Source organism: Haemaphysalis longicornis, unplaced genomic scaffold, assembly GCF_048455015.1.
Source record: "Haemaphysalis longicornis isolate Haplotype H1 unplaced genomic scaffold, Haemaphysalis longicornis Haplotype H1 scaffold_1, whole genome shotgun sequence".
NCBI lineage: Eukaryota > Metazoa > Arthropoda > Arachnida > Ixodida > Ixodidae > Haemaphysalis > Haemaphysalis longicornis.
The window spans coordinates 471,019,636-471,045,888 of NW_027526203.1; the positions used below are offsets into that span (position 1 = coordinate 471,019,636).

The 26,253-nt window shown below is 45.9% G+C and overlaps 1 protein-coding gene across 2 annotated transcripts in view; it reads left to right on the forward strand.

The window, feature by feature from the left end:
- The window catches only part of LOC144173652 (neuropeptide F receptor-like), a 590,379-nt gene that overhangs the window by 325,259 nt on the left and 238,867 nt on the right, over positions 1-26,253 (forward strand). For both annotated transcript variants that reach the window (XM_077701988.1, XM_077701996.1), the window contains one exon: positions 7,464-7,588. The gene's annotated coding sequence lies outside the window, so the exon portion shown is untranslated. The remainder of the gene's footprint in view (positions 1-7,463; positions 7,589-26,253) is intronic.

Genomic DNA, 26,253 nt, shown 5'->3' on the forward strand with positions numbered 1-26,253 from the left:
CGTTATAAGATAACATCACATGTGCAATTTGTTCTATCCTTCTCTTTTAGTTTATCTGGCGCATTGTTGTATGTATGTATGTATGTATGTATATTATCTGACTTTTCGTCATTATCATTAGCTATTTCTAATACTGTGTTAATCTACTTTTGTCCTGTCGTCCTAATATTTCTGTACTCATTGTGTCTCTTACAGTTTTCTTCTGAACAGTCATCTTGTTAGTTTTTTTGTTTCGTTTTTTTGTGCGCCAGCATCAAGACCTCTCGGTTGTTCCTGGGCACGTTAAATAAATGATTGATTGATTGATTGATTGATTATTATTATTATTATTATTATTATTATTATTATTATTATTATTATTATTATTATTATTATTATTATTATTATTATTATTATTATTATTATTATTATTATTATTATTATTATTATTGTCTCTTGTACGCCCCGACAAGTTTCACCCCCCTCTTATTGTCTCTATCTCTGTCGCTGCCCAGCATTGCTATGGTGGTGTTGACGATTGTGCAGTCCCGCGATATGCTTTCAAGCGTGGAGATTATGTTGGGCTCTATCACTTTTATTCATCTGCTGAATGGTCTAGTGTTTTTGATGTCAATGATGTTGACGAACAGGTTCGACGTTTTACCGAAATTGTCAGGAGTGGCATGGAAAAGTACATCCCTTTTTATAAGCCTGTTCATTCCAAATTTCCCCACTGGTTCTCTAAAGAACTTCGAAGTTCGCTTAAACTTAAGGACAGTGCCCACAAAAAGGCCAAGCGGTCTGGGCTTGACAAGTGGAAAGCGGATTTTAGTCGGTATCGCTCACTTTGTAAAAGCCTCTACCGGCGTGACCACCAGCTCTATATAGAGTCGTTAGAGGCTTCTGCGTCTCAGAAACCGGCTGACTTCTGGAGGTATGTACGCGGCCGTTCTAAGGCGTCTAAAGAACACATTAGTCTGATTAATTCCGATGGGGAACAGGTTGAGGATGTCACCACGAGCTTTGCTCAGTACTTTCATTCTGTCTTTCAACTGCCAGATGGTCCCGACGAACGCCTATCGTTTAATAATATGTCTAATTTTAGTACACTTATGTTCGATGAAAAACTTGTCAATGATAGCCTTAAACGGATGAAACCGTCATTTTCCTGTGGTGCAGACGGAATTCCAGCAGCCCTCATGAAGGCTTACGGCAACATTTTTGTGCCTGTCTTAACTTCCATTTATAATAACTGTTTGCTTTTCGGCAAATTTCCTCGTGCATGGAAGATTGCTCGAATTTTTCCAATATTTAAGTCTGGTGATAAGTCAGCCGTTACCAACTATCGCCCAATCTCACTCCTTTGTGTCGCCTCAAAACTCTTTGAGTCAGCTCTGCACAACGTTCTTGCTGCCTGCGTCGAGAACGTTCTGATACCAAACCAGCACGGCTTTTTCTCGGGTCGATCGACGGTTACAAATCTTGCAAGCTTCATGACTCAGGCTTCGGCTGCAGTTTGTGAAAACGGCCAGTTGGATGTAATTTATTTTGACCTCAGTAAGGCGTTTGATGTAGTGAACCATAAATTATTAATTAACAAGCTTACTATGTCCGGTGTTGATGCAAGTCTTGTTGCCTTGTTGTCCAACTATCTCCTTGACCGGTCCTTTTACGTAGATGTAAACTTCAAAAGGTCTAGTGTTTACACTGCAACGAGTGGTGTACCTCAGGGTTCTGTGCTGGGTCCACTATTGTTTTCTATCTTTATCAATGATGTGTCAACAGTGTTAACAAAATCTTCATTTCTTCTCTATGCTGATGATGTCAAACTATTTAGGCACATTAGCAGTTTTCAGGACTGCTGTGCCTTGCAGAGGGATGTGTCGGAATTATCGGTCTGGTGCAGCAAAAACTGTCTAATTTTAAATCCAGCTAAAACAAAGGTTGTCACGTACAGCCGGAAAACCCATCGTCTACTGTTTTCCTACAGTATAGCGGGAGCTCCTTTGCAAAGGGTTGAGGAGATTAGGGACCTCGGGGTTCTTTTCGACAGTACCCTCTCTTTTCCTTCTCATATTAGGCTCATCACCCGGCGAGCGCTCCGAAGTCTTGGAAATGTGTGTCGGATTACAAAGGAATTCTCTTCTCCAGATCCATTTCTAATGCTATACAATGCAATATGTATCCCCCAGTTAGAATATGCTTCTGTTGCCTGGAACGGCATCTCCAAATCTAGTAGTGAATTAATAGAACGTGTGCAGAAGAAGTTTTTATCCATATTTAAGCACCGTCATCACAATCACAGTCCGGGTCCTGATTCTGACTTACCCATGGTTCCTTCCATTCCTTCGTTGACCTGCAGACGTATGCGTGCAGACCTTACATTTCTTCACAAAATTGTTCATGGTGACCTTTCTTGCGCAGACCTGCTTAACTGTTTAGAGTTTAGTGTTCCACAGAGGCCCACCAGGTCGCATCGCCCTTTCTTGACCGCTGCGCGCAACTCCAATCATTCTCCTGTGCGCAGAATACAGAATTGCTACAACCGCTTCTCTGAACGCCTTGACATCTTTCAAGGCTCCTTTACAATTTACCGTACTGCTTTGTTGAACACAGTATGTTAAACATCTATGATATCTCTGTCGTTCGTTTTTCTTTTTTTTATTGCTGAAATTTCGTTTCTCTGTGGTTCTGTTTAACCAATATAGTTGCCTGTTTTTGAAACTGTTTACTTATCATGCTTGTCTTATCATTTGTCTCTATACTTTGTCATTGTTTTTGTCGTCTTACTGTTAAACTTTGTTCTCTGCTTGTTGTGTATTCATTACAATAAGCTGAGCCACAAAGGCATCTTCTTTTTCTTTTTTACCTGTACCCAGGCTCCGCCTGTGCTTTATTTCTGTAATTTTCGCTACTTCAATTTGTGTGTGTGTTGTCGCTTGTTTGTTTCTTTCAATATGTTTCTTGTATTTTGTTTTCATGTAACTATCCGTGCGCCAGCACCCAGGCCTCTGGCTGTTCCTGGGCACGTAAATAAACATGATTGATTGATTGATTGATTGATTGATTATTATTATTATTATTGATTGATTGATTGATTGATTGATTGATTGATTGATTATTATTATTCAAAAGGGTTCAAAATAAGTTTCTTTCTATCTTGAGGCACCGTTTCCGTCATGTACAAGAAGACGCAAACGGCAGCATGTCTTGTCTCAAAAGTATTCCTTCCCTTTGGTGTCGACGAATGAGAGCTGACATTATCTTTCTTTATAAACTTCTTCATGGTGATATTTTGTGTGATGACTTGGTTGCACTTATCAATGTCAACTTGCCGAACAAACTTTTCCGAAGATTTCGAACTTTCAGAACATATGCTTTAAGTAGCCGACGCTCGTCCATCTGCAGAATACAATGTGCATATAATGAATATTCCGATCGTCTTGATATATTCCAGAGCTCTTTGTCTTTGTTCTCTAATGAATTGAAAACTGTTGTAGCTTAAGTGCCTTTATGTCATTTATGTGCCGTATTTCTGTTCCGTATTTATTTTATGCAAATCATCATCTTGCTTGTTTGTTTTTCACTTTTCCTGATTTTGTGTTGCTTGAATTTCTGTCGGTTTAAGTGTCAGTGCTTGTAACGCTGAACTTCGTTTTTCCATTTTGAAACTTCCTAAGATCTTGTTACAAAACCTTTGTTTTATGTGTATAATCTATCTCCGTCATGTTCATTGAGTATTTGCTTGTGTATTTTCAATTTTTCACGTGCCTTCAACGTTTTTGCTGGCCGGGTGTCATGGCCTCTAACACTAGGCTTCCTTTTTTTTTTTGCTGTTTTGCTTTCTGGGATCTCTGTAACTATTTTTACCTTATTGTTTCTTTCATATATATGGTTTTCTGTGTTGTGTTGTCTTGATTTTAGTTTGTTTTTATGAATGCTTGTATATGCTGTACCAGTACCAAGACCCTAGGGTTGTTCCTGGGCACCAAAAATAAAGGTTGATTGATTGATTGATTGATTGATTAATTGATTGATTGATTATTATTATTATTATTATGTCCAAAATGCTGATGATGAGGATGCTGTGATATGTGAGTGAATGAACGTGCGAACTAGCCTACCTAGACCCGGCGTACAGATACGCAAAAATTTAACTTCATGTATCCATTCGGGCTGCAGCTGAAGTGGATGATGTGATGTACCCTGTGCCAAGAGTGAAGACAACGAGGGCGTGCTTTGTTCTTTCCTCCCTCCAGGCTTGACGCTGCGGCAGCAGGCTCACGCGCATAAGGAAAGTCACAATCTCGTGCTTTCAATGCGAAGCTATTGGTTAGATCGTTAGGTGGGAAATTCAGCGTTCCTGGTCCACAGACCGCACACAAAATGGCTGACAGCTCAGAGAATAGAAAAACAGGCGACGCCAGACTTTTTTTTGGAGGGTGGGGGGGAGGGGGGGGGAAGCTCCCCTCAAAATATGTACGTAACCGAATGGAAAAGAAAACTATACTCGTGGAAAACTTTTCTAGCAATGTAGACAAGGCTACAGAGCCGAACCACGCCGTTTCGCTGCGCAGCTAAAAGTAGTTCAACAAAAATAATTGGCTCGCTGCAAGCTAAGCATTTCAAAAGTATATAGTTCTTACGCTTTAGCCTTGGACTGTTAATGTCACTAAATTACTAGCCAGAATATATGAAACAGCGAGCATTGTTTTTATTTCGGTTATTTGTTTGCGGCCGTCGCCACTGGCGTCGCATAGATTCTCTTTCGAAAAAAACATGGCGTCCTCGTCGATGGCCTTCGGCAAATTGCCACTTCGGTCACCGCATACGGTTTTTAAGAAGCTTGAGAGGCAAGAGCTGTCAAAACAAACAGAGCAAGTGGTTTGCAAAGTTACGCCAAAGTGAGACTGGTATACAATCGGGACTCTCCGTCGTTTCCGCAATCCGTTCGGTTAGCCAGTTTGACGGCGCAAGCGCGCGTGTGCGTAAGCGTGTGTGCGTGCTGATCTTTCGTTATACCGCGCCCGCGCTATGTAAGCACGCTACACATCTCGGTGGTGCTGCGCAGTTTTCAATTGCAGAAGTGTTTACAAATCAGCCCATGCCCTCAAAACTGCAGCGCGGAAAAAACTCACTTCCCTCCGGAACGATTGAGTTGGACTGTATAGCCCACGGTCGGTCTGAGTTCTCCAACCAAAGCGTTGGCTTGTGTTTGCAAACAACTGAAGCGTAGGGAAGGAGACGCCAATATGCCTGCAAGCTCGGTGATGGTGGCTCAGCGCAGTCAACCATGGAGCTCATGCGACGACATGAACTGTAGCAAATGCGTATTTGTCACATCGAAACTGAAACCGAAACCAGTTTATCGGGAACTACTGTGGCGCAGTAACACAAAGCAGTTAGCTCCCCTCCCCGCCCCCCGTAGCTTTCTCTCCATTATCACAGAAACTTGTTCCCGAGTGTACGTGAACTTAGGTCTCGTCGAGATTCGGTGGTCCAGGGATCCCCCAAATGCGTGACAAAGACGCATTCCTAACCACGAATCCCTAGCTCGGTGACTCTAGCTGGCTGCGGTCGGGGGACCTCGTGAGTGCGCTGTGGCCGTCGCTGCGGAAACGTGTATTGGAGGCACGCGCGGGTACGTTCCCTGCCGTAGTGACGGAGTGAAGAAGAAGAAAACGCAAAGGGACAAAGGTGATGGTGGTGACATTAACGAGAAGGCACGTTTGGTAGTTGAATGCTAATGCTTTTGCAATCACTACGTCACAGCGGGAGCTTAGGTGTCCATACTTGTGACAGAAGTAGTAAGTAGGTGATTAGCAAAGTACGTTCCTGTTAAAGGTCCTCTATGACTGGAGATGCGAACGCGGGTATGTGCCCAGCCGTAGTAACGGAGCGAAGAAGAAGCAGGAGACGCAAAGGGACAAAGATTATGGTGGGGTAATTAACGAGAGGACATGCTTGGCAGTTTAACACTAACTCTTTCCGGATGACTACGTCCCAAAGAGAGCTTACGAGCTTTCGCAGTTTTTTTCCAGGGGCACCGGAAGAAGAATACAGAGGCTTTTAACACCAGTAAAACAAGAAAACGCATTAGAGAAATACCTTCCAATCCGTGAACACTACGGTATGAGACAACTCACTGGGTTTGGAATTCTACTCGATCGGAGGAGCTGCTGCGGACACCTGGGAAGAAATCTCAGCAGGAAGTGCAACTACACTGTACCAGAAAGACTTCTTTGGAAGAAAAAAAAAGTCTCGCTGCGTTTGGCAACGGTTACAAAAAAAAAAAAAAAAAACGTTTGAGTTCGGTGGCACTCTCCAGGCTTATTTAAGTTGATGTTTAGGAGAGAACGCAGGGCAATGGTCCTCTGTCTTTCCCGGTTGGCAGCAACGAGACGGAGAAAACTTATTTTGGTTTCAGGCGGATGGAAAATGTACTAACTCAACGATATTCTTGTAGTATGACATATTTGATTGTGAAAAGGCGACGCGCAGGGTGGATAGGGAGCCATTTTTCCGATCTTCTCCTTTTTGGCTAACACAGAGCTGTCGAGATTCACAAGTCTACTGTTTCGAAAGGCAGTGAGGCAAAAAAAGCGCCGAGAGTGGTGCACGTTGGGCCGCTCAGTGCGGGGATCTGCCACGAGCAGGCCCTGTGACCACCCTGGTTGGGTAGTCAACAATTACCTCCCAATGAATCATTGTCGTAAAACAAGACGCTCACCTCCGAACACGCGTAGAACGCCGTACGAATCTTGGGTGGTTAACCCGCCGAAGGTCCACACGGCCTATGCTGCCTATGACCACACAGATTAGGAGTCATGACTGCGGATTAACTCTACCCAGATTACCTACAGCCAGGCGGATGTAGCTAATTAATCAGAGGCACACCAGCCGCGGCTCGGGCTGAGACCCTGTGCTCGTGCCCCCATCGCGGCAGGTGTTGCCCAGCAGAACGCACTGGCAATCTCCGTGAAACAAATTCCTGGCGCGAATGATGATGTCGGTGATGACGACGATGCTGATGACAGTTATGAGCTCTATTTCATTATATTTTAATACAGGTTTTGCTCAACGAGGAATGAAAATAGCCAAAACGAGTGCAGGTGTTAAGACTGACCATGCCTGTACGCGCCGGCTTGAGTGGTGTAACTAAATACTGGCGCTCAAGAATACCCCAAGGGACACCCAAGCTTTCCCGCCGCGGGGGATCAGTGGACGAGGCGTATCTCTGCTGAGCACAGGGGCGCGGGTTTTATGCGGGTGGCCAAGAACACTTGTGTGTCTACGGCGCACGTTGAGGATACCGAAGATGACTCAAATAAAACCCTACTCCTCCATTTCGGCGCTCCTTATAGAACAGTTGCAGCTTCAGCACTTAAAATCACAATAGTATTGACGACCGAACTTCGTCATTGTTTTAAGTGTTTTGGTTACTGAGAACTCCCCTAAATCACAGTTTTCTTGCTTTATTTCAGTGAGCGTAACGTTCGGCGTGTTCGACAACTGTACAGGCAGCCCCTCGCTTCCGGCGCGACTCCAGCTTCTGCAAACGAGCACAGATCGTCCCCCTGCCCACTTCTCCGGCGTCATCTCCAGCAAGGTACGTAATCCCGAGCCACTTCAGTTGTTGTTTCTATTTGAGTGTGAGCAGCGAAGGAAGCTTGATGGGAGCAGCTGGAGAAGCTTCCTTCAGCTGTGCGTGCAAGCACGCGGATGATGAACGTAAACGAGAAAAAAAGAACTAGAAGTGCCTCGGCCTTTCCGCTACTGCGAGCTGAAGTGGTAGAGTACGAGGGCCTTAGTCTCAGCAGCAAGGCCATGTGTCATCTCCGTGGTCGCTGTAGAAAACACTCTCCATTGTGCAGCCGCGCCCCACAGCAATGCCACAGTGGTACGTAGCTTGTTTATGACGAACAGGAAAGAGCAAAAGCGGCCTAACGTTAGCCCAATCTCAATTTGTTTCACCCGTACTGTTGGCGTTCCTTTTCATTGTACTTTACTTGCGCTGTTGGCACCTTTTGTGAACATTTAAAGTACCACGAACGCCGTGTTCCATGTAGGGTCTGCGTAGAGTAGCGGTCTTGTCACTTGCTGCCACCTTGTGCCCCTGGGATCGATTGCCGTCCCTGCCTGAAGATTTTTTAGAAATCTCATGACGTAATTTGTGTGCGTCAGCTCCGGTCGGAGAAGTCGCGTGCTTGCCGGACACGACTTTTGTGGACCTCGGCTGAGTGCACGCTTTCACGTTGGCAGGGTTTACTCGTCGATGTTTCGGTCGCAGGCCGACCTTTCCCAACGCACAATCGAGGAAGCTGCGATGCGCATTCATAAAGCCGTCGTCCTTCGGAGAGAGGCAAAGCAGGAAACACGCGCACGCACCCAGCACACACGTAAACAAATAGAAGAAGAGATTATTCTGGCAAAAATAAATAGACACGGGTAAGGACAACAAAAACAAACACTGGGATGGCCTCCAGGTCTGCCTACCCTCTCTGGAGGTCCTAATTTTGCCTAAAGTTTAAACTTATGAACCAAGCTGTCTTAAACGTGTGTTTTAAAACTTCAAGTCCTTTTTCTTACTTTGAGCGGCCCCTAATTAAGGGTTTCTCTTGCTTTCATTACGAACGACTGAATATGCGACCACACCGTCGTTAATTTTCTACGAGCTGAATTATCAGTGCTGGATCAGTAATGCCCACGTCCAGTAATGCCCACGTCCATCAGTGCTGGATCAGTAATGCCCACGCCCACGTCCAGAAATGGACGTGGGCAGGGCATATAATGCGAAGGCAAGATAACCGCTGGTCATTAAGGGTAACAGAGTAGATCCCTAGACAAGGCAAGCGTTGCACGGGGCGACAGAAAGTTAGATGGGCAGATGAGATCAAGAAGTTTGCGGGGATAAATTGGTCACAGTTGGCACAGGACCGAGACAATTGGAGAATAATGGGAGAGGCCTTTGCCCTGCAGTGGGCGTAGATAGGCTGGTGATGATGATGATGATGATGATCAGTAATGGATCAGTAAATCACAGGATGAATTTATCATTTGCGCTGCTGACAGATATCCGAGTAAAATTATCAGCAATTTCTTAGAAGAACTTATCTCAATGCTGACTAGACAAGGCAGCAGTTAAATAATCCTAGGTGGTGATTTTCATACCGCTATTGCCAAACCCCAGCCTGAGTTCTGCGACTATCTCGCAGTTCTGGCAAAAGCACAAATTCAACGTTATACCAAAGCGGTAATTTTTTCCTAAGAAGCTGACTGAAACATGCAGTGACCATGCCTGAACTAGACTTCCTACACCGGAAGCAATGAAATGTCTTATGGCGAAAAATTGCGTAATTGCAGCTTTATTCGAATGAATATTTTAGGTAAATAAACATGTGTATAAGAAAGACTCGATATGTTGGTTATACCTAGTAGCGTTGTTGATACTAAATGAACCTGTAACATCTAGGACTCATTTCTGAGTCATGATCATCGATATGGGCCCGGATTATTAGTACAACTTATTCAGGTATACTGGTATGGATCGGAGCCGAAAATTAAGGCAAAGCGCCGAAGCGTATCAAGCTCACGTGCTGACCAGGAAAATATTGGGCGAAGAGTATGCTTACAAAAAATTCTGACTCATGCAGAACGCCCATATCCTGGGAGAAAAACCTACCCAACTGAAGAACAAAATCGCTCTTAAAATTAATCTTCTTAAATGGTCATACGAAATAAACCAATTCCAGTCCAGACGAAACGACATGCGCTGGAAATGTCATCTTGTGAACTCCATTGCTAGTGCTGGGCGACCCTTAAAACGTAGAATTGATGAAGTACGTTGAGAAGCTCTTGTTCATCTATCCTCGTCGGAAATTTCAACTAGCTTTAACGCGCACTTCTTTCAATCTGCCACAACACGGAAGTTTCAAAGCAAAGCAGGCATTCTGCAAAATAGGGATATACAAAGGCACCGGCGCCTATTTGGCAACAGTAAATGAGTTGGACTTGTGCAAGCACTTAAATGCATTCACTAAGACTAATTCGCCACATATCGAGGAGATTTGTTAAAGAGATCTTGTTCACATTGAGAGGGGGAAAATGTGTCAATATTATAAATGAGCTTTAACTTCGTCCCTCGAAAGCATTTGTTAATTACGCGGAGGCGTCTCGCCTCGGGTGTGGGCGTACATTTTGGTCATTCACATAATATTTGCGACGTGCCTTTTGAACAAGAAATTATTTTAACATAGTGTAAAATGAACTTCCGAAATTTGTGCCTCCTGTGAATCTCTGGAACCTAGTTCCTTGAATACTTCGCAGTGGTATCTCTCTGCTCAGTTTACTATTCCTCACCACCTTCCTGCTTCCTCACCCCTCGCACCTTCCAGCTCCGTTTGCCGAGCGTTCCTCCCCAACCCCCAGTTCCGCTCGCCAGAACTTAGGGATACGCGCTCGCCCCTCCTGAGCGACGTCGGAGTGGCGAGCTGGCTCGCCTCTACAGTCCCCTGGACCCTGAAGGCACTCTAGCAGGGTGGCGAGTTGGGCGAGTTGGTGTACTTGCATCTTGGGGAATAGCGCGAACTAACAGGGACACAATAAGAAAGAAGTGGACAGGACTAGCGCTGACTTTCAACTCGATTTATTGGAAAAGACGTAACTACTTATACACACACTTAATCCTCCTCCCCCACCACGCCACGTGCCCACACCAGCCAATGACATACTATCACGACCAAAACACTCCACTGTTGACAACGCACCTTTCTTAACACTGGAACACCTTATCGCGACGACCGCTCCAAATAACCAAATTCTTTTTCGTGCAGGACAACTGATGTTTCACTGATACAATCACTCCCCCACTTTCTGATGTAGTATGATTCCATCAACTCTCTAGTACGCCTGTCTTTATGCTTAAACAGGATATCCGTCTCGCGGAAAAGCGGATAGCAATGGGGCTTACACGTGCGGCAATGTTCGGCCAGACGTGCGTAATCATCTTTTTTAAGCTTGTTGCGATGCTCCAATAATCGAACGTTTAAGCAGCGACCCGCCAGAACGCTTAAGCAGCGACTCGCCAGAACAAAGGCTTTTCGTTTACTAAATGTATCCTATTTTCCATATCTTCATCCGTTAACAAGTTCATAAAGAAACAAGGCTCGTGGAGTTCCCCGCGTTTGTAACATGACCAAAAGAAAAACCGCTCATCCATTGGTTGAGATTGCATTTTGGACTCAAATCTCACTCGGGAAGTCGGCACCCTTAAATTTTTACCGTTATTTGTGGTGATTGCTCGTTCTCGAACGTTGTGGCTAAGCAAGAACAGCTTAATTTCTTGTGCGGGACGTTGTATCGATTGGACATTTTCAGCACCATGTACAGCCTTTGTCAAAATTTTGTGGGCCAAGCCGGAAACGCGCAGGCTGCAAAAAATTCAATGTACAAGCTGAGGTCCCGAACGAGGTTGAAACATTTTATGCAGGAAAGCTAGAGAAAACACCTTTCTTTCTTACTGCCTTCAAATATTTTTGCCAGATTTTAAGGTAAAGGCGATTCTTTGAATTCTTCGCGGTCGACAAGGCTTAGGATTGGCCCACCAAAATTTTGACAACCGGTGTAGTTCCAGCATCAGCTGTGACCTCGCATCGCTGGCACAGCGCGGGCGCCTTGCATGACGTCATTTTACACCAGCATGAATCCATTACAGCTGCTCTATTTGAGATATATTCGCGTAGCATGCGTACGGTAACTTCTGCACTTGTCCCGCGAGATTCCCCAAAGCGTGCGATGAGAGAGAATGAATGCGGGATTTAACGAGCCCGCGCAACGTGTGCGATGAGGCGCGCCGTAGTGTAGGGCTCCGGATTAATTTTGACCACCTGGGGATCTTTAACGTGCGCCGAAATCTCAAACACACGGGTGTTTTCGCTTGTCGCCTTCATCAGAAAAGCGGCCGCCGCGGCCGAGAATCGAACCCGCGACCTCGGGCTCAGCAGCACAACACCATAGCCACTAAGCAACCACGGCCGGTGGTGCGATGAGACAGGCCTTTAGCAGTTGATAACATGAAGTCGAGCAGGACGGTCGTATGAAGCAAGGGCGCGTATCCGCTCAGCGCTCACGCTATGTGGTTGACAATGACTTGCAACAATTAGCCTAATTTTAGGGCGAGAGCTTGAAGTGCTTGATTGTGTGAACAACCGGCGTTGTCCTTGTTCTTGTTGTCGTCGTGCTGTCCGGGGGTGAAGAGAGAGAGAGAGAGAATAAACTTCTTTATTAGCAAAAAAAAATGTGGAGTGGTGTCCTCATTTCAGGACCCCATTTGTGGTGCCAGCTGTGACAGCCCTTTCAACTAACCGAAGCTGGTCTTCCGGACTGGAACTGGACAACACGCTCTCCCACTGTTCAATAGACGGACGGCGATTTCTGTCTAACTTGAGGTTTTGCTGACAACCCCACACCATATGATAGAGCGTGCCAGGTTCGCTACAAAACTGACACAGAGCGGAGTACTACTGGGTCGGATACATTAGGCGCAATTTCGTCAAGTGGGGAAACGTATTCGTTTGAAGCACCCTAAGTATTCTCTCCTGGGCTTTTGTTAAGTATTCGTGGGCCGGGGAATAAATTCTGCGCTCGACCCTGTAATGCTGACTGATCTCGTGGTAGGTGAGCAATGGGCTCGCAGCCTCTATCCCTCGTGGTGCCCCGCGGAATAGCTCTCGGGCAGTATTATGGGCGGTGTTGTTGCCCTGGAGGATCGAATGGGCTGGAGTCCAGAGTATTTTGACTCGTCGGTGAAGCGGACGTTGAAGAAGAATATTTAAGGCACATTTGGATATTATTCCATGCAGATAATTTCGGCATGCCTGTTGGGAATCTGTGACAACTGTATCTGCGGTGGTCTGAGAGATGGCCAGGGCAATGGCAGCCTCTTCTGCTTGGTCAGTGGTCGTGCAGGGTAGTGTGATGCTGGTAATAAGCGACGTTGCGGTTGTCACAACAGCAGTCATCGATCCCCTTCTGGCGTAGTCTGCCACATCAGTATAGACCGTGCGGACCCTGTTGTCGTTGACCTTTCCGATTGCACAGCTCTTGCCTCTCTTCTGCCTGCATGGTGTACTGGATGCATGTTGCGCGGTATGGGCGCTACTGCAACCTTCTCTCGCAGGTGAAGATAGTCGCCGCTGCAAAGAGCGAATAAAAAACACGCGCCAGATCGTGAGGGAATCCAGAGTAGGAGCCCCGGGCGTTAGCGCCGCGCTACCTCAGCATGCTTTCAGCGATGAAGCAAGAGTTGCGTGCGTCTATGACGTTATAATGCGTTACAGGTCAACGGGACGGCACGTGAGTGGAACAGCCGCCTACTAGCCACGGAGAACTCTGATTCAGGGAATTCGGGGCTTGACGTGTCGAAGTGATCCCCGCCAAAAGGCAAAGAACCGAAAGAGACGGTAGAGATGAAAGCACAATGTAGCAGTAAAAAAGTGTTTGATAAGTATCACACGGCGAAGCCGTAATGCTTTCGTCTTCAAACACGCAAGCAGACTTAAGTGCCCCGAGGAATTATTTTTCATTCAAATATGTTTGAGGAAACTGGGAACAGGCATGTTTCCGCGCTTGGCGCGAAACTGCCTTGACTTCAATGCCTACTGCTGTGTGTCTTGTGCACTCGTTCGAGTGACGGCGGAAGGCGACGTTTTGCTTCAATGGGTGGGCGGTCTTACCGTACTCAGAAAGATCATCGCAGCTGCCCGCAGAACTGCACGTCGGGAGAGGAGAGAGAGAGAAACTTTTATGAAAGGCTAGCGGCAGGGACGGCTGCTCCAGATTGGGACCAAGAAAGCGAGGTGAAAGAGCGAGAAGGAAAAAAAAAAAAAAAAACGCCGGGGGGGGGAAGGGTAGGACGGTACCTACATCACAATATCGTGAATTATCGTGGAAACCTTAACTGAAATAGCTCTATACAAGAGACACTATACTGTAACAGGCGACATATGTAGGGAACCTGGAGTTTGCCGCGCGACACTAGCGCCATTATCTTGCCGTAGTGGCGGAAAACTGAAGTTATGGACGAAAAAATAAAGAACGTGCCGCAGCTGTGGGCGCGATGCCCACAGCTGCGGCACGTTGTTTCTTGCCGGGAGTTTTTCCAGAGGCAGTAGGGCCCGAACGTTAATTACCTAATTTAGGTTAATTAGTTAATTATTGACTAGTCAGATTGGGTCAAAGTGATGTCAATAGGGGTTGTGAGGTATCAAATTAAAGGTCTCGATGAGGGGAATCACGTGGGAGAAATTAAAAATTGCTTCCTATACTCGGTGACAACTTAAGAACGGCACCGGAAGTTTCCGCTGTGCCTTATCACCGTAGCCGGATGTTTCTCCGCGCGGCCCAAGTAGGGCGTTACTGGGAATATTTTGAACATTGCGTGAGCCGTTCCCGTGATTTTTTGGACTTAATATGCTTATAAACGACTCCAGTGACGACAAACAAACTGCGTGAGACAAGGTAGACGATATCACGCATTCATAGCAAACCCCTTTCAAAACGCGCGCGCACTGACGCCACGGGTCCGGCGCTTTGGCGGAGTGATACACTACATGAGGTGGTGCCGTTCTTGAGTTGTAACCGAGTATAGTAATAGTCATGAGATAATGACGTGAGTCATAGATTGGGTTAGCAGTGAAAATGATGCCAGTAGGGCTTGTGAGGTATCAAATTAAAAGTCTCGATGAGGGGAATCATGGGGGACAAATTAAAAATCGCTTCCTGGTTATAAATATGAGATAGTCACGTGACTCACGAATTGGGTTAAAAGTCAAAGTTATGCCACTAGGGCTTGTGAGGTATCAAATTAAAGGTCTTGATGAGTGGAATCACGGGGGACAAATTAGAAATCGCTTACTGGTTATATTCGTGAGATAGTCACGGAGTCATAGAATGGGTTAAAAGTCAAAATGATGCGACTGGGGCTTCTGAGGTATCAAATGGAAGGTGTCGATTATGGGAATCACGTAGAACAAATTAAATATTGCTTCCTGGCTATAGGCATGAGATAAGCACGTGAGTCATAGAATGAGTTAAAAGCCAAAATGATGCGACTGGAGCTTCTGAGGTTTCAAATTGAAGGTCTCGAGGAGGGGAATCATGAGGGACAAATTAGAAATCGCTTCCTGGTTATAGTCATGAGATAGTCACGGAGTCATAGAATGGGTTTAAAGTCAAAGTGATGCGACTAGGGCTTGTGAGGTATCAAATTAAAGGTCTCTATGAGGGGAATCATGGGCGACAAATTAGAAATCGCTTCCTGGTAATAGTCATGAGATAACCACGTGAGTCATAGATTGGGTTAGCAGTGAAAGTGATGCCACTAGGGCTTGTGAGGCATCAAATTAAAGGTCTCGATGAGGGGAATCATAGGGGACAAATTAAAAATCGCTTCCTGGTTGTAGGGATGAGATAGTCACGGAGTCATAGATTGGGTTAAAAGTGAAATTGATGCCACTAGGGCTTGTGAGGCATCAAATTAAAGGTCTCAACGAGGGAAATCACGTGGGGCAAATGAAAAGTGGTGTCCTCGTTATAGTCATTAGATAGTTTCGTGAGTCATAGTTTGGGTTAAAAGTCAAATTGGTGCCCCTAGGGCTTGTGAGGTATCAAATTAAAGGTGTCGATTAGGAGAATCGCGTATAACAAATTAAATATTGCTTCATGGCTATAGGCATGAGATAGTCACGTGAGTCATAGATCGGGTTAAAAGTCAAATAGATGCCACTCGGCTTGTGAGGTTTCAAATAAAGGTCTTGACGAGGGGAATCACATGGGACAAATTAGAAATTGCATCCTGGTTATAGTCACGAGCTAGTCACGCGAGTCATAGACTGGGTTAAAAGTGAACGTGGTGCCACTAGGGGTTGTGAGGTATCAAATCAAAGGTGTCGATTAGGAGAATTACGTGAGACAAATTAGATATCGCTTCCTGCTTATAGTCATGAGATAGTGACGTGAGTCATAGATTGGGTTAAAAGTCAAAGTGTTGCCCTAGAGCTTGTTATCGCCCTCCCGAATGTAAAAAGAAAATTGCACATGCGAGAATGGGGCTGATGGGGTGTTGAAAATTGTGCTAGGAATGTGTGTTTGCGCTGGTAGTGAAAGCGACAATCCCATATCTGCACAAGATCCCTGCATTCCAAAATCTAAAGTCGGCCATGAGTCGTTCGGAGAAAATTCGTTTTATAAGCTCGCCACGAGCAGACTTGTTCTGTTTGTGCTGCCTTCAAGCTCCCCTATTCTAAGGGAAGATTTTGTGCGTCTTCAATTTTACTGGGAACTTTCTGACCAGTTTCTGAATGAGAACAGAATGAGCTCTGCAGGCTGAGTGGTCGACGCATAATAAACTCGAGCCACCGTCGGGAAAAGAGTTGTCAATCACGAAGCACAGGAATTTGAAAGGCAGGTGAAGTAAAAATTTAACCTTTTCCAGCAGTCCCATGACGGCACCTGATTGCATTGCCAGACTTTCCTGTAGTGAAATTTGTTATAAACGACTTCAAGCTCTAGAGAGTATGTTGCAAGCCACCGACGGAACGAGTAACGCCACAGTCAGGTGATGTGCCCTCCAGGATGACTGTCACCAAGAATACTCGCGGTGACGTCACCCTTTCCTTAGGGATTGCGCGGCGCAACAGCGCCATGATGCGCCCTCCAAGACGTTTCGCAGGGTTACTCTTTTAACGTGACAGAACTATACTTATTTCTGCTCCTTAAGAGTGCAATGAATAAATCGACAGGCATGTATCCCAATATAGAGATACCTGTTTGTGTCGTCTCGGTACAACTATTCACAACTATCTGAATACTGGCGCCACCATTTGTAAGCTATTCCACCATGAAAATAAGGAAAGTTTAGGAGAGACTGTGACCACCTCTTTTGTGCAACCGGAAACACCATCTTAGGAGTGCACACTTGTTCTTGTATTTTGAGCCCATTTTCCCTTTGGTTCTCGTTAAGTCGCTTCTCGCTTCGTCTTCTCCAACTGTGCCTCTGAACCTGTGGAAGCAATTTTTCAGCTTCGGCAGCAATGAAAATCTATCGCTTGGATTGTTTTAGCTTGTGCAGCAAAACGACATACTGCCTCACTAGCGACGCCGCACCTGCGAATTCGCTTGCAAATTCGCACCATACAGAGCGTGCTTATGGCACCCTACTTGCATTTACTCTTAAGGTTATAGATCCATTTTTGCAACATGTGTGGTTCCAGAACATGAATACTCATCCGCTCACTTTCATTCCAATACCGTAATAATTCGAGGCGTAGACAAATAAGTGGCTATGATTATCATTGTAACGATCGTTCTTCTGCAGCTCGGCTAGACATCTTGTACCTAATGAGATAGCTTAGCTTTGAGGCTCACTTCATTCGACTGTTACAGTATATATGCCCAAATCCGAGTAACGTTTTTTGCAGTGGCTCAGAAAAATCAGCCCGTATTTAGAAAGAACCCCGTGCAAATATTTTCCGGGGTGGGCTGAGAGCAACACATGTGAAGTTCTCACTGTGTTCCATCCTCGCCCTTGTGTTACTTCACCAGCGCGCCCCGCTTGGGCCAACTACATTATGCAAGCGGCCAGCGCGAACGTTGTGCAAGTCATGTGTTGGCACGGAGTCCTTCGCGAAGGCCGCATTACCTTGGCTACACAAGCGGCTGCCATAGAAATGCTTCACCTTATCATTATTATTTTATTTTATGAGCAATAATATGGATTACGATCGAAACTGCGTAGCATATGTTATACAACTCTAAGACGGAAGATCAAATTATCTTTCGAGCGAATGACATTCGCTTTAAATGTCAATATTTCAGTGCTACACGACAACGCCGAAGGACGTTTGAGGTGAATGATATTTAGCGGCGAACCGAGGTTCGGGTGCTCATTCAGCGGCGAATTGAGTGGCCTCGACAGGCGCATCAACAGTGAAGAAGGTTCACTAATACACCAAAAAATACGGTTTCTAAAAACTGTCAGCAAACATATTTCCCCTTCATGTTGTTTTTAAAATAAAGAAATGCAAACAAGTACTAGGTAAAAACAAAATCGCGTCCACAATGTGCGCTCTACCCTAATACGGATTTTTCGCGGACTTGTGTCGGCTTGTGATGTGTACTGATGTCACCTAAACTGGTGATTTTTCTAATTTTATTTAAAAATATTCCTTTGTTATCTTTTCAAAAAATAGTTTGTATGAAAACATTCTAAATCGAGACCTTTAATTCGATCTTTCCCAAGCACTAGTGGCGTCACACTTACATTTAACCCAACCTATGACTCACGTGATTATCTCATGAGTATAACTATGAAGCAATTCTTAAGTTTTTTCCATCTGATTCCCCTCAATGAGATCTTTAATTTGATACCCCACAAGCCCTAGTGGCACCACTTTCACTTTTAACCGAATCCATGACTCACGTGACTATTTCATTACCATAACAAGGAAGCGTTATTTAACTTATCCCATGTGATTTCCCTCATCGAGATCTTTAATTTGATCTCGATGATCTCGATCTTTAATTTGATACCTCATAAGCCTAGTGGCACCACTTTGACTATTAACCAAATTCGGGACTCACGTGACTATCTCATCACTATAACCAGGAACCAATTTTTAATTTGGTGTGCGTGCTTCCCCTAATCGACACCTTTAATTTGATACCTCACAAGCCCTAGTGGCACTACTTTAACTTTTAACCCAATCTATGACTGACGTGACTATCTCATGACTGTACCAGGATGTGATTTTTAATTTATTTCACGTGATTCCGCTCATCGAGATCTTTAATTTGATTCCTCACAAGCCCTAGTGGCATCACTTTCACTTTTAACCGAATCCATGACTCACGTGACTATCTCATGACTATAACCAGGAAGAACTTTTAATTTGTCTCGCGTGGTTCCCCTCATCGGGACCTTTAATTTGACCCCTAACAAGCCCTAGTTACATTAATTTGACTTTTAACCCAATAAATAATTAATTTATAATTAATAATTAACATGAATTAGGTAATTAGTAAAATGACCAAGCGTCGCCCGCACCTAATTTCTAACAAAAAAATGTGTGTGTCATATGACTAACATTATCAGGGTAACGAGCGGTTGCACTTTTAAACAACACGGAAACACGCGTGCTCCACATTCACACGCCAGAGCATGTCCAGACCATTTTTGCGATTTTCTTCCGCGGGTGGCGCTGTTGATGATGATGATGATGCTTAGTGGCTTCCCCTTTGTAACGGGGTGGCGTTGCACAGCGGCCTTAGTCGCAACGCTACTGTACAATCACCTCGCCAAAAAAATAGAAACAAAATAAATAAAAGATAATGTCAAAAATAAAAAGCAAATACTTTTACGAAATTTTTGTGCTAGTCTGACTTCTTTGTTTGCATGTCTTCCCAGATTGTTCTCTGCTCTTTTCCCACCAACATTCTAACCTTGTTTTACTAACCTCTACTGCTGTCCAGTTCAGTTTTCCGCTAACCTTAAAGCCAAGGGCTTCCGGAAGCTGGATGGCTCCATCACTGAGGACTGGACGTATACTTTTGCACTCCGTTACAATATGTCGCATGGTTTCTGGCTCATTTCCACAGCCTGCGCATAGTTCTTCCTGTACCGGCTCGCGGATAAGCGTTTTTGTCGGCAAGCAACCCGCCCGGGCTTCAAAAAGCAAAGCACTCCCTTTGGTATTATCGAATAATTTTCCCTTGTGATCTCCTGCTTCCCGATCCTGTAGATATCTAAGGACTTCTTCGCATTCATCCTCTTTTTAAATGCGAATGCATTTATTAGTCGGGGGTTGTCTTGCGTCCATCGAGCGGCGTGCGCCTGCATTCCTCCAGCGCGAGCGCACGTGAGCGCGCGCCTCGTAGTTCTGCCTTCGTCGTCGTCGTCGTCGTCGTAAATGCGAATGCATTTCTTAGTCGGGGGTTGTCGTGCTCCGTCGGCGTGCGCCCGCAGGTGTTATCTCTCCGCGCTCAATGCCGAACGCATGCGCTTGAAGCGAGCTGTACTAGTTTGCTCGAAGCGGCAAGGACAGCGAGTACTGCGGTGTTAGTCTCGTGTCTAACGTGTATGGGAACTTGATATCGCACGCCGTTGCCACGTCTCCCGTTCGAGACACGTCTCCGTACAAGGACTTGTACACCCTTGCCTACACCGGAGACGGAGTCTTTGTGGTGACCGTGTACCTCGCGCCCAACCTCGCTCGAGACGCCGTTGCCGCGCAGCCGGACGCGGCTATGGAAAGTGTGCACGTGCGCTCCAAACCCTCTGACCCCATAGTCTTGGTTGGCGACTTCAACGTTGACGTGCGCAAGAAGAGTGGCGAGTGGCTGGTCGAGTACATGCAGACCAGGCACTCTATGCATTGTCTCTCTGCCGGCTTCGACACGTGCCCCACTACCATTCACGGGAGTTGCATTGATCTGGTCTTTACGCGAAACTGTGACGCGCGTATGCTTCTCAAAGACCCTTTGACCGTGCACTTTAGCGATCACAAGGCAGTGCTTGTGGCCGTCAGGTACAACGATAACACAAACAGGGGCTGATGAATAAAGGATTACGTTCACACTCTCGTCATTAATTACGCCATTACTCGCAACACACTCATCGGTGCACCCAATGCATTCGCATTTCTGCACGATTCCCTTCGGGGAGGTGCGGGGGAATTTTTTCCAGGTCGTTGTTTCTATTGCTTTCACTTCATTTTTTATTGCCTTGGCCGTTTCCCCTGCACTTCCAGGGTTCATATACTTTGTCCTGAGCCTTCTGTTTCTTTTCCTCCATTGTGTGTCCACGCTTTTCATGTAAAGATACCGTAACACTTTGGCGGCCCATCTCTGATCATCCATATTTCTAAGTCATTTTTCAAAACATATTTTGCTCTGTGCTTCTCTCACTTCGAAGGATGCCCATCCCATGTCTCCCTGCACTGCAAGCGCGTGACAACAAGGTTAGACAGCATGCGAGCATTACGTACCGAAGCTGTGTTTAAATGCGATTCACAAGATGCGCACACAATTGCTGATTGTTGCTAAACGACTTTGTTGTTCCGTTATTTGCGGCAGCATTTCGTATTTGAAGTCGTGTAAACTTTTGGTTAGCTACGACAGGATGACGGACAACGGACAACACGTGGCCCATCCGAGTACCAGAATGTCTAGCCGGGAGCGGGAGTAGAGGAATAACGGGTTGGGGGAATGAGATGACGGATTCTGATGTCGAAGGATATATGACCAGTTGGAAGTGTCAGTCGTGCACTTGAAATCAACAGGCAGATATTGATGATGATAGTAAATCGAGGCGCAAAGCAGTACTTTATTTAGAACATATGAAGGAAGAGCAAACACTAGCAATTTACCAGCCGCCGTGGTCCAGTGGCGACGGCGTTCTGCTGCTGAGCCCAAGGACGCGGGTTTGATTCCAGGCCGGGGTGGCTGCTTTTCTGTTGAAGGCGAAAAGCGAGAACGCCCGTCTGTTAGAGATTTCGCCGTATGTTAAAGAACCCCGCGTGGTCAGAATTAATCCGGAGCCCCCAGTGCAGGCTCCTCATAGCCCAGGTGCAGCTTCGGCGCGTCGAACCCCGCGGTCTGAATTTGTGCGGCTGCCGAACAGACCACCGAAGCGTCGTCACATCAGCTTGTCATGGGATCGGATGCGGTCTTGGGCTTCGTTGTTGTGCAATTCTATTGTGGGGATATTTTCTGTCGATTATCAACATTCATTTGTTTTTTGTTCAGGATCAGTTTCGTTGTGAACACTTGCCACAGGGTTACAGTGAGCAGTCACTCGTTAGTTACGGGTTAGTCATCACTGCCAAAGTCAGCGAAAAAGATAAGATACATTGCGAAAGGGCAAGTACACTTCTTGACGCAGTTTTCCTCGGTTCCGCACGTTAAACTTGAACTTGCTGAAGTAGGCACACGCTGCTTAGAACTGCCCTCAGTGTTCCATTGAAAGTTTTGTAGTATTTCAAGTGCCTTTCCGTTCCTCCTTTTCATTGGGACCAGAAGGCTTTAATTAGCACGTGGAGTGCGCGCAGCGACTGAGCCGAGTACCTCCTGGGGGGGGGGAGTGAAGGGGGGGGGGCGGGCACGAGAGGTGCGACATCAATGTCCTGCTTTCAAGGCGGTGTGCCGCATTTCTTGTCGCGAACTGGAGGTGTCCTTTACGGTGATCGCGCGTGCAAATGAACCGGTTACTGGCTAGCTCAATGGTCAAATGGGTAAGGTTAATTGCCACGCGAGCGTTGACCACTTCTTCGCTTAGTTGTTTTCATTTCGTAGCGTTTGCTTCTAGCGTTTGCACTTAAATCAATATCCCGGCGACTGCAGAAGTACGGTACGTGGCTGTGCGAAGGAATAGTTTGTTCTGAGGCCATGACGTTCTTGAAAAACGGTAGTCTTTCTTGGGCTACATAAACCTGGAAATCTGGGTGTGTCTGTCCGTCTGTACCTCAATTCATTCGCCCCTCCAACAGTTAAAAGAATACTTTAACGAGAGGTTTATATGAGCAAAACTTCGACTAAATCTGGAAACACACTACAGACTTGTCAACACTGTTCAAGAAAAATAAAAAATTAGACATATTTGAGCAATACGTCAATAGATATGTTGTATTCTCGGTGTTCTTTTAATTAAAAAACTGCGGTTGATTCCTCTGTCATAAGAATCAGTAAAACACGAAAGTGAAATGTGCAGCGAAGTCTGCAGCTGAGTATGATTTGCGGGTCGGCGGCTGTATTGTGCATGTGCTTGGCGAGCGACGTCCTGCTGGCGGGTCACTTCGGCAAAGGTGCACTGGCGTCATTTGCGTGACGGATATGACGTCAGTAAAATCTTGGGGTATCCCGGAATAAAACACTTTCGCGTTAAAATATAAAACCCTAAAACGAACGACTTCAAGTATAATGTACTCTTTAGTACTGAAGGTTGCTTCCCCGCAAGCAGACCTTCTGTGCAGGGATGCACTCTTTAGAGGCCACTTGCTTCGTTGTACTGGCGTCACTTCCGTGACGGATATGACGTCAGCGGAATCTTCGTGTATCCGGTCATAAAACACTTTCATGTTAATATACATGGCTGCTTGATTTTTTCCACAGGAAATAAAAAATACGCGTTAAAAATATTTTGTCCCGAAAATACAAAAAGCACACGCGCGAGCTCCGATCTCGTGGCAGTGTACCAAGTTCAACTGTAAGAAAACGTTCCAGTAGATGGCGCGAGCAGTGGAACGCGGGAAAATTGAATTGGCTTTCGCAAACCTCCTCTGCTTTACCGTGGCAGGGCCTAAAGGGAGGGGAAGAGCGTGAGAGGCGGGCGGGATAAAGAACAGCGGCGTTTGCGTTGAAGGGCCGGCAGAAGACTACCGTCTTTTGACGACGTTTGCAGCGAAGTGAGCAGATAGCGGCCAATGTTTTGGTTATTCAGCAAACCGTGGCCAAGCTGTCATGTCGCTGCTTTAGAGCACCAAAGAAGTATAAAATTCCAGTGCATTTGTTACTGTACTTGTTGTTACGGCAGCAGGTTTTGACTTTAGCTTTACTGCCACCTCTTTGCTTTATCATTTAGCGGAAGAAGACTGGATGCCCCACCTCGTAAAATTGCGTCTGTCGGCGTGAAGCCTCTCAATCAAGATCACAGAGCGAAAAGATGCCGCGCGACCGAGAAAAAGTGTTGCGAGGCAAAGTCGTTCTGCCGGTGTGTAAAGGCTGCCAATCAAGGCCATGGGACGAAAGAATACCGGGCAAGCAAGAAAACGGTCGCTTGGTAACGCGCAGGATGGTCGGTAAGTGCGCTGCGTGCGGGAACGTTCGAAGCGCGTTGTCTGCTACGGCCCATAACCCAGCGGTGCTACCCTCGTTCGAGCGCGACCACTCACATTCACTGTAGTGAATTTGATTTCATTACTTATAGAGTATTTTTCCTGGTTGAGACTCATGGCAGGCTTGTCCGATGACGTTCAGTGAAAACGTAAGGGGAATTTACGCTCGCAACACGGATCTCAACCCAAATCTGCAGTGATACGCGGTTGTAGGTGCCTTGGGAGTCGAACCGAATCCTCTAACATAATTGTAACATTTAAAGAGAGCACCACTTTTCGAACCCAGTACACCCACTGCTAGATAAACAAAGGCCGTGTTAATTATTTCTTTTGTCTTTTGTTAGATCTTTCGTTGCAGTAGTTAGTCTATGTTAGGTTTTTTCAAAATACTTCATTCATTTCGTTTTGATGGCGTGAATGAAGCATCGTTTTTACACAGCGCTACTTAACACACCAAGAGTAGGCAAGAAGGAATGCAATTTCAGAAGCGCTGATGGTGCCGAAATTTTCATGTCTCAAGGTCGAGAGGCTAGCCTTTGAACATAATCCGGAACGAGGTGAATTTTTTCAGCCTGCTGGGAAGGTGGAGCCCCATCCCAGAACAACCACAGTCTATATAGCCATAGGACGCACAGAACACGAAAACACCTCCGAATGGGTGCCCCGAATGACACGGGCGCGCATTAATAACCAAAATGTATCCAAATGCCAATCATTTTTTCGAGGAGCAAAAGCACGCAAATTTCAAGGCCCAAGACGTGAGTTGACTCGAAAAATGTCGTGTATGCTGTTGTATTGCCCAATGCATGCGTGATGTTTTGCGTTGCGCGATTTCGAGGCGCATACGCTTTTTATTAGTCATGCCATACGTCTGGCCTTGTTATTCGTCAGATATTCTGCCATGGACTCCGTGATTGCTCATTCAGGTGCATTGGAACGAAGCAAACTTACGGCTCTTCTCCATGGGTCCCTTCATCACCACGCACCTGAATGACCAATCACTGAGAATGAAAGGCCAAAGTAGGCAGGTGACGATGCGCATCATACGAGTTGAGTCGAAAAGCGTGGCCAGCGCTGGCGCACTGTGCAATGCAACCATGATGTCTGGCGTTGCTGACCCTCACAGAGCAGGTAAAGTTTCTGTACGAAATTCTAGGCAAGACCTAATTCATTATTCGCCCATTTCTCCCCCTTGGACGCACGCAGCTATTTGTCATTCAAATGAAATGCGATACAACATGCACACGAAAATCTTTCAGGGGACAGGGAATACGATGTTCGGATTCCTTGCGATCATGAATCGGTAATAAATGCGTTGGAGTGCTTTGAAACTATGGCGCTGTAGAAACGCGGCGTGATCCGAAATAGGCTACTAAGGCATATTTACGTGCAAGGGCTGTACGTTTAAAACACATACTGCTAGTTTCAACACTTTGTTTTCATATTCAGCGCTGTTTTTCCAGTCACTGCTGAGGTTAAAACTGGAATGGGGTTACTCACGATAAACCAACCTGCAAGCACATCGGCTTTTTTTTTAAGTGCGTGCGGCTCCTTGGGTACTGACGTGGTGTTTTTGGCGGTTCGGATTAACTCAAAAGTTGTTACATGTTTTTTTGTGAACCGAAAAACCCTCTCCAGGCGACTACCGAACCGAGAAACCCGCGCTCAACAGCTGAGTGTCTTAGGCATTATACACTAGGCAGAGAGGTTGAAAGTAATGAAAAACAGAGAACAAGAGGGTACGTTTCGTGTAAGAATCGCTGCTTGCGTTTCAGAGCGCACGAATCTCTCTCGCGCTGATACAAAAAAGTTATGCCTAAAAATATCCACTGCGTACTTAACGCTCGTTAAGATGGAACCCTGTAGAGCGGCGGTTCTGCACCATGAGTATGCCAGGGAGACCTTTTGGGCTGGCAAAAGTGATAGGGGAATCCATGACGAACGATACTGATTCGTGTTAAAATGTCAATCAGTTTGCACTTTCAGAAAGTCGCCCACGTACTTAGTCAATACCCGCCTTTTGTGTCTGATTTTTATATAAAAGCTAATGCGTGTCATATTGTCAAGCAATTTGCTCTTGTAGCTAAAAGACATCGTCAAACCTATATGCAGCCTTTTGTGTGTCTGGCTTTTTCTGCGTAGCTGGTGTGTTGCGCAAAAATCCAACTTTCGAACATATGCTGCGCGGAGAAATTGCACGTGCAAGTGATGCAGCAAAGCCGCATTTTAAATGCGAATGCATTTCTTAGCCGCAGGTTGTCTTGCGTCGTTGAGCGGCGTGCGCCTAGCAACAGCTCTGGCGCGCGCCTAGCAACCGGAGCAGGTGCGGAGTAGCGGAGAGTGAGTGGAGAGGAGGAGCGCGCTCGGCGGGTGAGGGCGCTCGCATCGC